This window comes from Mustela nigripes, chromosome 3, assembly GCF_022355385.1.
Source record: "Mustela nigripes isolate SB6536 chromosome 3, MUSNIG.SB6536, whole genome shotgun sequence".
NCBI classification, from domain to species: Eukaryota; Metazoa; Chordata; class Mammalia; order Carnivora; family Mustelidae; genus Mustela; species Mustela nigripes.
Window position 1 is genome coordinate 162,428,066 of NC_081559.1, and position 15,576 is coordinate 162,443,641.

The 15,576-nt window shown below is 37.9% G+C and overlaps 1 protein-coding gene across 4 annotated transcripts in view; it reads right to left on the reverse strand.

Moving 5' to 3' along the window:
- The window catches only part of NCALD (neurocalcin delta), a 391,013-nt gene that overhangs the window by 138,698 nt on the left and 236,739 nt on the right, over positions 1-15,576 (reverse strand). For all 4 annotated transcript variants that reach the window (XM_059394947.1, XM_059394944.1, XM_059394948.1 and 1 more), the window contains exon 4: positions 12,654-12,740. The gene's annotated coding sequence lies outside the window, so the exon portion shown is untranslated. The remainder of the gene's footprint in view (positions 1-12,653; positions 12,741-15,576) is intronic.

The window sequence follows — 15,576 nt, forward strand, 5'->3', positions numbered from 1 at the left end:
ATGTCCTAATGATGATTTTCTATCGCCCACATTTCTTCTACATTTATAGTTTAGAATTCATGTTTAAAAAAATATGCTCTTTCTATTCCATGTATTTATTTAATCATTTATTTATATCACTATGGACTCATGAATATTTATTTTATTCTTTCAGTTATAATCTAATATTATTATTACTTGTTTTTTGGTCACATTGTTCCAGCTTTGTTTATAGAGAACTTTGAGGTTGACTCCTTTATCCTTTTGACATGCTCTATCCTTTAAAAAAAAAAAGAAAAAAAGAAAAAGGTTTTTTTTAGCACTTTCAAACTTTCTAGCATCATAAGGTGCTCCACATTTATCTTGCATGTTCTCTGCCTTAGCTCTACAATCAGCCATTTTTCCAATGATCCCTGGTTTCTTTAATTGGAGAAAGGTATTTAGAAACCAAGATGTGGAAGCTGGGTGCATTCATTTTAGAACCCACATATACACACATATCAATATTAACTTATATGTTACTTGTTTCTATATATAAATATGTACATCTGTGTTTATGAATATATATACAGGCATACATACATATATGTGTATGTATTTGTGTAAATGTACTATAAATATATAAATATATATAGATTTACATATTTCAGTATAAATATAAGATTATACTGAAATCCCCAGAAGTACTCTGAATATAACTGGCCTAATACTGACAACCAGTGTCAACTTAAAGGCTCCACCTTGTCTCTACAGTCCTAGATTAGCAACTGTTATGGGTTGAATTGTGTCCCCACAAAAGACATGTTGAAATCTGAAGCCACAGTACCTCAGAATGATCTAATTTGAAAATGGGGTTGTTGCAGACGTAATTAGTTAAGATGAGGTTATACTGGAATATCCTTAATCTAATATGACTAGAGCCCTTAGAAGAAAAGGAGAAGGTAGAGACACAAAAGAAAGACAGCTATGTGAAGACAGAAGTGGGGATTGGAGTTATAGTGTCACAAACCAAGGAACACCGGAGGCTATGAGAGATGAAAGAAACAAGGAAGTATTCTTCCGTAAAGCCTCTGGAGGGAGCATGGTCCTACCAACACTTTGATGGCAGACTTCTAGCCTCCAGAACTATAAGAGAGTAACTTTCTATTGTTTTAAGTCACCAGTTTGTGATATTTTCTATGGCAGCCCTAGGAAACTAATACAGCACCTATATATTTGACAATATCCCCCCATTGGAATACTAGCTTTTATTGTTTGTTTGTTATGTTAGTCCCCATTCAGTACCTCATTAGTTTTTGATGGAGCATTCCATGATTCATTGTTTGTGTATAACACCCAATGCTCCATGCAATACTATTTCCTACCCTTTATATTCTGATAACACACAGATTATCCACTTTACTCCAAAGGCTATCTCAGTTATGTCACATTTAAGACCATCTGGATGCTTCCTAGACCTCTGTCCTTGGTAGCAAAGATAGTATCTTATTTTTTTGTTACATCACTATCACCTGGTTCAGTGCCAGGTAAAGGTGCTCACTAAATGTTTGCCACTTGAACACCTACAGGCCTCCTCTGTCTGTCAACCTATTACAGTATCCAGGAGAGTCTTCTTTCAAATACTGCCCCCCCCCCTTTTTTCTTTTTGGCCTTAAGATCTACTAGGTAAGGTTCATTCATCTGTCTTTCCTTCCTCCCTTCCTTCTATCCTTCATTTCTCCCTTTCTCCCTCCCTCCTACTGTCCCTACAACCAATATTCACCGAGCACATACCATGCATAGACTAGTTTTAGACATAGAGAATTAACAGTGAACAAAAGAGACAAAAATCCTTGCTACCTTGGAGGCTTACATTCTAATGAGGGAGAAAAATCTAGATTCTGAATGGCAAATTACCTATGTCTAAATGACATATAAGTAGTGGCACAGAATGATAGACTGTACTTTGGGAATGATTCCCATGGGTTACTTAGCCAGCTGTGCTCTGGTAGCTTCCTTCCCCAAACCAAAGCCCTTGGCTGAACAGCTGCACTGTTCTTACTCAATTTTTAAATTATTCTCTTCTCCCTAAGAAGGAGAGGGGGCTGAGGGAGAAGGGGAGAAAACAAACTGGCCAGAAAAAGAGTAGAAAGGAAGGAATGAGAATATTGATTCTCCTACAATGTATTTTTTTTTCCATAAGGAATACTTTTATTATGATGCAAAAGCAATAACTGTTACATCTGAGTCTGAAGAAATTTCTAAACATTTCCTAAATAATTCAGCAGCTTCAGGCATACTGGGTCATATTACACAGTAAAAACCAGAATCCACATATCATTCAATTCTGAACGAACTGACATTTAGAGTTATCATTTTAGCCAACTCAACTTTCCTCTCATTGTATATGATTCCTTCCCCAAACCATGCCTAATGTTCCTACAATGTATTTTAACACCAACCCTTCCTGAGCTGTGTCAGGCCTTACCTATGTTAATGTCTTTGTTATAATTACATCATTAATTGAAAACACAACTAGATGGCTAGACAGAATTGAGAGTTTGCTATGTGCCAGGAAGTGGTCTAGACACTCACCAACTTGATCCCACTTAGTCCCCACCACAATTCTATGAGACAAGTACGATCATTTTTCATTTCACAGATGAAGAGCTGGATGCTCAGAGAGGTAAAATCATTTGCTCTGAATCTCACAGTTAGTAATGGCAGAGTCCAGACACAGATGTCAGTGTGTCAGATTTCCAAGTCCTGACCCTTCCTCCTATTTTTAGGGAACCCTCCCTCTCCAATGGGCGGCACCAGCTGGCCAGAGCTGCCACCCAACGCAACCTTCAAACAAAATTCCTTCCATGAAAATGTTCTTCTCAACAATGGACCCTCTTGCTGACCCTGTCCCTTTCAGCACATCATTGTGAGGATTTCTTTCTTTCTTCCTTTTTTTTTCTGAACTGCTCTGTCCCAATGCTCTGTCTCCCCTGGTTACTGGGGTAACATATCTTGGATGATATCTGCTGGATTTCCTATGGCCATGGCCTCTTTATCTTTCCCAGCACCTCTCAACCTTCTAATTGTCTCCTTATTATTTAAGCCAGCATGAAGCAATTTTCCAAAACATCCAATTAGCAAGTGCACAGAAGGAACTGGGTCCATAATTAATTAGTGACTCTAGGACACAACAAAGCAAAAGTAAAGCCAAGGATGTGGAAAGCATTGAAAACTGAAACTACAGGAAGAAGAGACACACATTCCAGGACCCTTCCCCACGAGGGGCAAAGAATCCAACAATCTGCTCACTCATTCAAATCCCCAAAGCCCCTCCATACATTTTGGGACTGAACAACATCAATCACTGGGTGACAGTCCCAAGTGGAACATCTCCCCTTCAGGATGAATGGCTGCTTCTGTTTTTTTTAGCAGTGAACTGATTCTTTGCCCATTGTTTTCATGAGAGAAGGTTGGCCCCTCTTTCCTCCCACAATTGTTCAAGCCTCTTCAGAGACAATCTTCCCTGCAAGATGGCCCCAACCACAGGATTTCTTGTTCATCAGCAGAACAGAGGCCAAGTTAGAACATCAGGATTTAAGAGTCCAAGCTAGGATGACTGTGGCGGCCAAGAAAGGGAAGACTGTAGAAGAATGCCAGAATTCTCAGATGTACAGTTACTATTCCAATTTGGAGAAGAAAGAATGGCTTTGGTAGAAGCTTATCCAGATACCAGATTCCCCAGACACCAACTCATTCTCAACACACTTGTGAAGTGTAAATGGCAGAGGAGTGCTAGAACTGCTATTAGTGAAAGAGTTACCTTTTCATCAGGAGGAAATAAAGATGATCTCTTTGGGTTTTCTGTGGGGTTACCTTTTTCTTAGGAGGAAATAAGGATTATCCTGTATGGTTTTTGGTTAATATGGACTGTCATTATTGCCTGAAAGGCCAGAGCCAACAAAATAAGAAGTCTGAACGGCATCACAGCAATTTCCCACATCTCACAGGGATGACATCACCACCATCACATACTTGCCAGCAGGGAAAATTAGAAGACTTATATAGAACACTAGAGTTGTAGGAATCTTTCACTATTTTTTCTTACCCATAGCCTAATTTCCTTTTGGCTCTAGACTGAACTAACACTAGCTTTCAGGGCTGATTTCTGTACTTATGGGATTATACCCCAACCCACCCCACCAAGCCACAGTCTGAGCACTTTGATTACTACCATGGCAATGAATATGAGTAAGATAAGATGAAAGGAAAGTGAAAATAGCCCCTAAGACCTTTATAAGACAGACTAGCTGCTGCCACTGCTGCTCAAAAGATGCATGTTGCTAAGCAATGTTGCATTTTCAGTCCTTAATAACTCCATTAGCAACAAAGGATGACCAACTACATTTTGAGATTGATGAGATGCTTTACCTTGCTTCTGTGAATAATCAGCCTCAGCAACCATGGCTCCTAACACAAAGCAAAAATGGTTGTCCTTTGTCCCCTAGCTGGGATGCATATTAGAACTCAGTGGTATATGTCCCTTTGGAAAGTCTAAGGGTTCTCTGCTAACTCATCTTCCGTGGTACTTTAAGTCTTAAAGAAAAAGACATGAATTAATAAATAAGCACACATTCTTTCCCCAAAATGCTACTTCTTGCTTATGATATATATATATATGTAATGAGTGCTTGAAACTGTGAATTTTAAATACCATACCCTCAAAGGTTTGTAGTACAATGACTGTACAAATTATCCATCCTTCTGATTCAAAGATAGTGCTGTTCTGGGGTATTCTATGTGAAGGTGACCAACTCTGCAGACCAGTCCCAGATCTTGTGTTGATAACAACTACCTGTTGGTTTATAGATGCTAGAAAATTGCTCAAAATGAGCTGTCAACTAATGGCGTCTTGCCCTTTTCCTCCAGTTACCCAGAATTCCCAGTTACTAAGTAAGTATTAGAAATAGTCTGCAAGAAAGTAACCTCTTCAGCAGGATTCTACCTATGCAATTCTGGAACTTTTCATCTCCTTAGATAAGCAATGCTGCACAAGAGACACTACGATCTGAAAGAGCAGAATCTTGAGCCAGACTTTCTAAGGTAAATCTCAACTACACAAGTTCCCATTGAGTGCCTTGGGCAAATTCATGTCTTCCTGCCTCTATTTGCAATGATAAAATAAGTTTATATATGCAAATATATGCAAAAATAATATGGTATATGTTTAAAACAGTGTCTTCTTCTGGCCCCTTTTGGCTCTGGAGAGCCAGAATTCGTTTGCAAGAATCTTCAAATACCTCCTTGAAACAGGCAAATACCTATTTGTAAAGGAGGAAAAAAATGACTCCAGAGTGCAACCTTAGGATCTGTATTTGCTGCTTTTATATTTCAGGGGAAGTCACCAATCTAGAGAAGCTAGAAATTGCCAAAATTTGAATTCCTATAACATCAAACTGTTACTAATTATGGTTCTGGTCATATGCCATATGTTTGCCAGAAATAACAAATGTTCCATGGAAAAATACGTGGCTAATAAGGGTGGGAAACACATATAGTAAATGTTCTTGTTTTTCTTGGCCGTTAACTTGAAAATAATGAAATACTCAATGAAAAGTATCCAATTGCAGTGACTTCTTACCACTTCAGAAAGATATTCTTGAGTTACTGAAAGTTAGAAATCTATGTTCAAATAGCATCATCAAATAATTTATTCTGAATATCTTACCTTTTAAATTTTGAAAAATTTAATCTCCCAGGTGTTTTTCCCAATAGAAATTACAGTGGTAGATGTTAAATTAACTCCATGTGATTCTCATTTTCAGAAACACAATTTTAGACTAGTGAAGACTTTCAATGTGTCCCCTTGAGCGTCATGAAGAAAGTCTTTAAATATAGTTTTGTTTTTGTGGGGTTTTCTCCTTCTAGGAATACATTTCTCTCAATTTTTCAGTATTGCTATTTAACAGGCTAAGTGTTTTAGACTTCTTTTAAACTCCTTTTATTTTACTTAAATGAATATGAGTGCAATGAGTTTTTGCAACTACCCAGTGAAAGAAACTTAAATTACTGATCAAGTGCTCTTCACTTACAAAGGCCATACCAGCAGTAGGAAGAAGAGGGTGCATTTTATTTCAGTAGCATTTACACTAAAGAGCAGAATTTTTTTTTTTAAATAAATCAGTCTGGTATTCTCCTTCATTCCTATTTTCTGATATAAGTAAGGCATGATAATCCTGTAGGTGCTAAAAATTGATCAAGATCTGATCCAAGCTACTTTGCAGACAGGTGCTGTTACCTATAACATGATACTTCTACATGTAATATGTGTGCTTACTAGGTGACAGGCAATGTCCAGGGCTAGAATTATAATAACGGAAAAAGCAGACGCAGGCCCTGTCCTCATGGAGCTTATATCTGGGGCAGTGCTGTTTAAAGTGCTGTGGAGCACAGTGACCTCACGAACTATTCTTATCAGACTGCAACAGGGTTAGTATAGATATTGCACATAATTGTTCAGACATTTTTCCAGTAGTTGGACATCACTGCAATACCCAAACGTGTGATTGAGTGAACTCATCTCACTGGATAGAGTACAGATGGGGTACATGCAGAACTGACATAATCAGTTTCCCACAGAGAGGTGTAAGTACTCGTTGTAGATAAGAAGATATGTATTGGCATGTGATGGATTGGAAATTAAAAAAAAAAAAAGAAATCTAGCCCTCTCCAAGGATAGTTTGAAAAGCACTAGACTAATGCTTTCTAAGCATTATAGGGAAGAGAGAAAGAGGGATGGAATGGAAGGAAGGAGAAAAGAAGAAAGGGAGAGAGAGAGAGACAGAGACAGAGACAGGGTGGGGTGGAGAAAGGAAGAGAGTTTAATTCCAACTGAGAACATCTGCAAAGCTACATGAAAGAAATGATTCTTAAGCATGAATTTGAATTTCAGAGGTTAGAGATCACAACACAAGAAGAGCTAAGAAGGCAGAAAAGGGCAAGGAGATGCTCGTTATGCAGCTCAGGCCGCCTGGTTCATGGCTGTCAGAGAGCGATATGGAGACAGAAGCAAACGGAGTTAAGAAGATGAATCTGAAAAGGTAGGCTGTAGTCAGTTAGTAGAAAGCTTTGAGCATCAGGAAAAAGAATTAGAAATTTATTTTTGAGACAACGGTAGTTTTTAACTATGACTCAACATGATAGGGAAATAAAAGAAAGCTCTATTTTACAAAATAATACTGGAGTCATTTGAAGTATATGCAATATTTTGAGGCAGGAGGCATTGAGGTAAATAATAACAGTAAAATATAATTTTAAAAACTAGTTTCCCTAATGGTGCCATATATTAGTCACATGTCGAAGTAAATGTATGCAATATTAAGTCTTCCCAGCACCACAGCATAGTAAAACACCACTTCAGAAGACCTAATCATGCGTGATTGAAGTGATTTTCAAATGCCATTCCTTTGCTTAACAGTGACAGAGAGAACGCACACTCTTTCCATTTTCAGAAACTTTGATTAAACCACAGATACTAAGGGAACATTAAACCACTATATTATTGTAATAACTTATACTTAAATGTCAAGTACCATCACCAAAGGACAAAAGAGTGGCACTTTTTTCTCTCTGTGGTTCTAAGCTTCCCATAAAACTACAATTGCACTCATTAAATGTGCCTCATTTAAGTTTCTCTGTGTCCCCAAAAGGCTATTAATTCTGGCAACTGATTGAGCTGGAGTCTTTTTAAGATTCCCATAAATGTATCTTTAAAAAAAAAATAGGTGAGCCACTAAGTAAGTTTTAAACTTTGAGGATAAAATTTTATAACATTGTAACAAATAAAACAAGCATCAAAGTATAGGCACCCTTGCCCCCCCAAGAAACTGTATTGCCATGTTGGGATTTCACATGTTTGACTGAGTAAAAATGTAATTAATTACCCTTCTAAGATTGGTTTCATAATATTATTTTTAATTGTAATGTAAGAACTATAGAATTATAAAGATACCATCCTGTAAAACTGAAAGCTATGCATTTAGGATTGGACATGTTTGCAGTACAACCATAACACAAAGCGAGAAGACAGTGCTGGGAGTCGCTGATTACATGTACTAAGGCATTAGCAATACAAGAGACGACTGCCATGATGGTGGGATTCTACCGGCACCAGAGTGCTCCCAAACATTCTCCACTGCATAGGACAGCCCCTTGTGACAGAATGATCTAGTCCAAAATGTCAACAGAGCTGCAGTTGAGAAACCCTATACTAAAGGACCCAAGGACCCCACTAACATTTCCATTATTCTTCTTGGCATACCTGGAAATAATCACGTTGATTCATGCAATCTGAATATCGGAAATAAAAGACGTTTCCGGAGACTGAAACAGATTATTATTATGCCTCTCTTGGCTCTAATGAACTCTCCTCTGATTTCTGCAAGCAAGACCTGAAGGTGACCTCACACGTGCCCTGGTTTAATTCCATCAATGGTGATACCTTATATGCAGATATGGAAACACTGCCAATCAGGAAATCTTCAAGCAGATCTTCAGATAAGACTCAAACAAGTTTCCAGCTATGTCTGTTTTTCTGAGTTGTAAGTCACTTATTATTTTAAGATGCATCATCAATTAAATAACAGCTTTTGGGAATGTGAAAATGATATACCTTTCCTTAAATGTAAACATTGATTTTAAGATGTGTATGTTTTTTTGGAGATGGTAAATGTGCAGAATCTACAAAGTATATTAAGTGTATAATAAAACATACCAAGCTCTGTGTTAAAACAAATAGACGCTGACATACTCTCCTTCTTGGATCCTTCTCCATCAATGTTAGCTTCCATTGTTTTCATTTAAGTCTTTTTATTGCTCCCCTTGTCTCCTGCCCACCACTCGAAGACGAGGAGGTAAGGTGCAACATGGGCTGTGGTATCACTAAATCCTCAGAAACAAGTATACAAACCTCACAGCTTCCCTCTCTTATGTCCTCTCTTTAACTGAAATTAAATCTCCAAAATCTTTAACTGAATTAAGTGCCATGAAGAACATCTGTCTAAGCATGGTCTTTGTGCTGCTAGAACATATCAATTTACTTAACTAAACAAAGGAATCACTACACTTAGATACAATACAATAAATATTTGAAATTATTTTTTAAATTTCACCTAAAGACTACCCACACCGCTCATGAACAAACACTACATTAAGACTATACATCTCCTTATTGGCATATTATCTGCTTGTTCCATTAGAATTTAGGAACCATGTGAACAGGAATTTTGTCTTGTGTGCATTGGCTGAATGAGTGAATAAAAGAAAGGATGAATGAATATCATCTCCCAAAGAGCACGGTCGTTATAAAGTCACAAGCTTCTTTTATTTTCACACTAGTGATAGAAGACAATAGGACTCATTCTGTTAGAAACTATTCATGTTCATTCATGTTCTACTAAGTCTTTCATGATCTACCCCTGCCACTTTTCTAGCTTTCCCTCACATCATGTCCCTCTTGCTCTCCAGCAACACTGGCCTGGGTGCAGTTCCCAGTAAGTGCTATGTTCTCTGCTACCCCAGGTTCTCCCAGAACACTCTCCTCCAACCCAACCTCTTCCAATTTCTTCAGGGAAGTCTTCCCTGATGACTACTTACTAAATGTAGTACCTGTATTTTATGGTCTCAGTTTCCCATATTTGGTTTTTTCCCATCATAGTAGTGATCACATTGGTAAAATGTGCACAGTTATTTGATGACCATGTCCGTCGCATCCCACAACACTCAACTGTAGGCAGAAACCCTGCCTGTTTTGTCCCCCCGTTAATATCACCATGATTTAACACAGTGCCTGTCATAGAGCAAGTATTCAATACGTATTTATTGGATGAATGAATGAATTATGTTTCTAGGAACATTATGTTATAGAATACAAAAGTCCAGTTTGGACTGTATCATTCTCCACTAGAGCTAAATTGGTAGGTGCTTTATCAACACTTTTTGGTTAATTGCAATCATTTATCTACTGTCACTAAACAATCTGCTCTTAAGTCTATATGAAACTAAGTCTACATGTCGCAAAATTGCTAGAAATCAATTGCTCTCTTCCTATTCTTTTTTTCCTCCTACATACTAATAAAAAAGCACCTTGGTTTATTATTTTTTTCCACTGAATTTATTGGCTACTTTTACATTAAGAACATGACTGTGTGGAAAATGGTTGTCAGGGAATCAATTATTTGGATGATCAGTATTGGTCTCTGAAAACATCTGGAAGCATACTTTAATTATCCCCTAGATATTTGGCATCTTGTGTTCTCAGCTTCTGAGATAATCTCTCCTCATGACTGTTCTTGAATGAAAGACATTCTCTTGACACAAAAGGTGGGGGTTTTGTTTTGTTTTGTTTTGTTTTTGTTTGTTTGTTTTGATAGAGGAGAATTTATAGGACATTGAAAATAAAGAGTGGCAAGTTCCCAGGCTAAAAGGATCAAAATCATATTTTTTAAGAGGAGAAGGAAAAGGGTCTTTAGTGCAGAAAGCTATAAAAAATAGAATTCCATGCAAAGTCATGTAACTGAGAAGGTAGTTACATAGGAAGCCTTGGGGAAGTAAGGATTTCTTGAGGATCTAGACGGAATGACTCTAGCCTAAAGGAGCTAAAGAGAGAAACCCAGGTGACAGGAAATCAGAAATCATTGTAAACCTGGGCTTTAGTCATAAACTTCACCTTAAAATAGTTTCTTTGCATATAGCTTTCCTATCTATTGCTATCAAGATCTCTGTCACTAGGTAAGAGTATCTGAAATTCTTGAACAAGATTACAGAAAGCACAGAAAATGGGACAGTATTTGCCAACTTCAGCCATCCAGGTGGAAAGCCTCAGTTAGGAGGTTTAGTCTCCTCATCCCTGCTGTACCCACTCTGCTCTCACGACAACAGTTGTTGCTCCTTCACTGCCTCAAGACTTTTCCTATCAATTTCTCATTCAAATTGTTCTTTTTTGATTCTGGAAGATGCCTTGAATGTGCGGCATGAACTCCTACAGCCTAGCCTCTCTTTGCTCTACAGAAACCAGAGATGAAGTTGAGTGTAGCTGGGGCTCACTCACACAGAGAATCTACAGTAGGGACCTGTCCCCAAGATCACAGAAGAGAGACCTGTATGCTTGAAGAGGGGCAGGGACACCAGAAGCCAATAGCAGACATGTTGATTCTTTGCACCTCCAGGTCAATGGGAATGGTTCTTAAATTAAATCTTAACTCATGCTTTCCTAATGTTTGGGCAAGAACACACATTTTCCTTATTTAGTTTGATGTCAGAAAGATCCAAGGAACTCATGCAATGGCTACTATCATGTTTACAGTTGTGATGATTATAAGTATTTCAACCAGATTATCACAAGAAGAAAGAGCCTCTAGACCTGTCTGATCACTACCAACGTAAAAGCACAATTCTGTCTTGGTCTCCAGGAGAAATATATTGGGGTTTAGGCTCAGTTCTCAATGATATGAAGGAAAAAAAGTTAGAGTTAGTTTAGCATGACTTCAAATATTTCATTACTGTCTTATGTATCTCATTGAAAGGACTGTCCTATCAGATTTGGAATATAGATTTTTTCACTTTCACTTTCTTGTTACATACAGATAAGTCATGTTGTTCATCTAATACCCAAACCAAAGAGACTTAATGGGGATAAACAAAGTGGGATGAAAAAGAGATGAGTCCACTTAAATTTCATTTTACATCAACTTACTTCCTTTCCCTGCCACATCACAAAAATACAAAATAAGGTTCTGTTCTCACCCACATTTACTTTATTTTTGCCATTTGTTCTTCATTTCAAACTACCTGGGCAAGTAAATGTTAGATTAATATTGATACCTTGTTTACAAACAGCCATAAAAAAGTATTACCAGGGTCTAAGCCATATTATTACCTTGCTTATAAATCTTATCTGGCTCTCATCTGGGACCATTAGCATATCTTGAAAAATTTCCAAGAACTTCATATACCAGTAGATTTCCCTTCCTGAAAAGCCAATTTCCTAAATATTCAATGAGATGGCTTTTGAGACCCACCCACATCAACAAATTAGGAAAGTAATGATGTTCCTATCTTAACAGGAAATCCACTACTGCGGGTGCTGCTGCCCTAATTATACCACAATAGAATTTCAAAAGAATTGTTTCTGAGTTAAAAAAAAAAAAAAAATCCCATCTACTTGCTGCACAATATCGGCTTCAATTTTCCACACCGAAAGAGTAGATTTAGAAAGTAAGGAAGGGTACATATATATTGCTTTTTTTCCCCCAAGTAAGAAAGTCAGGTTTTTACTTTCGTGATCATGTCTCCTGTTAGTTTTTTATTTTTAAAGCAAATTTCTCACACTTAAATAAGGTTACCATTTAATCAGAGTCACCACAGAAGAGAACAGATTTTTTAAAAAAAATGAGAACGTGTCATAGTTTTCTTGTCAGTAACATACAAATTCATCAAGAATTAAAGTGGAAATAGATACCTTGTGGCCAAGGTTTAATGGCAGATTAATAAGCTAGCATTTGTTATTTACCAGACAGCAAACATATAAACATGCAACAACCTAGCAGAGATGCAACATTTTTGCATTCTGAATCATAACTTAATAATAACCACAATTTAAAACCCACACATTCAAGAGGTTCAAAAAGGGAACTCACAATGTACAGTCGGGCAGCGTCTTGGGTCACAGAGCCTTCCACAGGATCACGACAGATTTTATCACCAGCAGCTCAAGGGCCCTGCAACTGAGATCACTCATAATTAATAAATATTTTACTTGAACATTTGACAGTTCAGTAAGCATTATGTAAGGCTGGTACTTTTGTTTCTTCTGCAGTTGCCTTTGCAAACAGGAAACAGGAAACACACCTACAAGAACACTGACATATCTTAGCCTAATTGGTTTTTGGCTCAAATTACCCAGGGGCAAATCTTCTATTACAGGGGTGATAAGTACAGTCCCCAAAAGTATGAGACTCAGGTCCTAACCTTTCACAGTTTAAAATCTTCTAGATAGATGCTACGCAGGCCATTTATTACAGAGAGCGACAGGCTCTCTTAGTAACATTCAGACCTTATGACCTTAATCTGGGAAGGACTATAAATCTCAGAATAAACTCATGTATATACCAATATGTATATGTATGAATACATATTATATATGTAATATACAGACAGGTTTGCATATATTACATATATACACATAAATATATACTATATTAATATATTATTTTAAACTATATAGATATATAAGTAATGTATTATTTTACTTTTTTAATATATTAATTTTATTTTTTTTCATGTTCCAAGATTCAATGTTTATGCACCACACCCAGTGCTCCATGCAGTATGCGCCGTGCCCTCCTTAATGCCCACCTCCAGGCTCACCCATCCCCCCACCTCCCTCCCTTCCAAAACCCTCAGTTTGTTTCTCAGACTCCACCATCTCTCATCTTTCATCTCCCCCTCCAATTCACCCCATTTCACTTTTCCTTTCCTTCTCCTAATGTCCTCTTTGTTATTCCTTATGCTCCACAAGTAAATGAAACCATATGATAATTGACTTTCTCTGTTTGATTATTTCACTCAGCATGTCTTCCAGTCCCATCCATATTGATAAAAAATTTGGGTATTTATTCTTTCTGATGGCTGTGTAATATTCCATTGTATATATGGACCATATCTTCTTTATCCATTTGTCTGTTGAAGGGCATCTCGGCTCTTTCCACAGTTTGGCAATTGTGGCCATTGTTGTTGCTATGAACATTGGAGTACCTGCAGGCCTTCTTTTCACTACATCTGTATCTTTGGGGTAAATACCCAGAAGTGCAATTGTAGGGTCACAGAGTAGCTATATTTTTAATTTTGGGGGGAATCTCCACACTCCACACATTGCATTCCCACCAACAGTGTAAGAGGCTTCCCCTTTCTCCACATCCCCTCCAACACTTGTTTCCTGTCCTTTTGATTTTGTCCATTCTAACTGGTGTAAAGTGGTATCTCAGTGGGTTTTTATTTGAATTTCCCTCATGGCTAGTGAGCATTTTTCATGTGTCTGTTAGCCATTTGTATGTCATCTTTGGAGAAGTGTCTGTTCATGTCTTCTGCCTATTTTTTGACATGATTATCTGTTTTTGGGGTGTTGAGTTTGAGATCTTGGATATCAGTTCTTTGTCTGTAGTGTCACTTGTGAATATCTTCTCCCATTCCGTGGGCTGCCTCTTTGTTTTGTTGACTGTTTCCTTCGCTGTACAGAAGCTTTTGATCTTGATGAAGTCCCAAAAGTTCATTTTTACTTTTGTCTCCTTTGCCTTTGGAGACATGTCTTGAAAGAAGTTGCTGTGACTGATGTCAAAGAGGTTACTGCCAATGTTCTATCTAGAATTTTTATGTAATATATTATTTTAAATAACATACATTTTTTTCCTGGAACATATATGGAAACTATCATGCAGGGATCTTTTGGCTACAAATAACAGAAACCCCCAACTCAAACTCACTTATTCAAATAAATAACAAAACAAGGAAATGTTTTGGTTCATTGAGCTGGGGAAAAAATATCCAGACATAGGGCTGGTTTTGGGAAAACAGAGGTTCACTACATCATTTGATTCTCTGAAATTCCCTTGGCACAGGCATTCTCTGCAGATCCATTTCCACTTCAGGCTGCCGCCCTTTGGTGCAAAAAAAATACTCCCCGTAGGGCACCTGGGTGGCTCAGTGGGTTAAAGCCTTTGCCTTCAGCTCAGGTCATGATCTCAGGGTCCTAGGATCAAGCCCCACATCAGGCTCTCTGCTCAGGAGGGAGCATGCTTCCTCCTCTCTTTTTGTCTGCCTCTCTGCCTACTTGTGATCTCTGTCTGTCAAATAAATAAAATCTTAAAAAACAACAACAACAACAACAACAACAAAAAACCCTCCCTGTAGCAGTTTAAGACTATATATGTGTCCCCCAAGAAGACAGCATCAGCACTTTGGCAGTCCCAGGTTCTGAGGTCTCTCAGATTTCCCATCACTGAATCAGTCACTATACTTTGCTGAATCACTTTGAACTAATCAAGCCCTATCCCTGGAGGTGAGGGGAGGATCAGTCCAAAGAAAAATCACATGAAAGGTCATTCAGGATACTGAGAGGAAGGGGAAGAGATTATTGTGGAAGAAATCAACCAATGTCCACCACAACTTCTGACAATAGTCTGAAGATAGGTATTTGAGGATGCTTATTTATGAAAACACAAGTTCTTGCACTATTTAAAGATGTCAACAAGAGAATGAGCTGAGGTTCAAGAGATAGTGATTACCCAAATCTTTACATTCAGCAGGACTTTCTGTTAACATCGGATTTGCTCTCTAAGAAAATAGGTCAGAATATTTCCACTGGGGGTTCCTGGGTGGCTCAGCTGGTTAAGGCTCTGACTTCAGCTCCTGTCATGATCCCAGGGTCCTGGGATCGAGCCCCACATTGGACTCCCTGCTCAGCAGAGAGTTTGCTTCTCCCTCTCCCTCTGCCCCTCCTTCCTACTTGTGTTCTATCTCTCACTCTCAAATAAAGAAATTAATTAAATAAATCTTTTTAAAAAC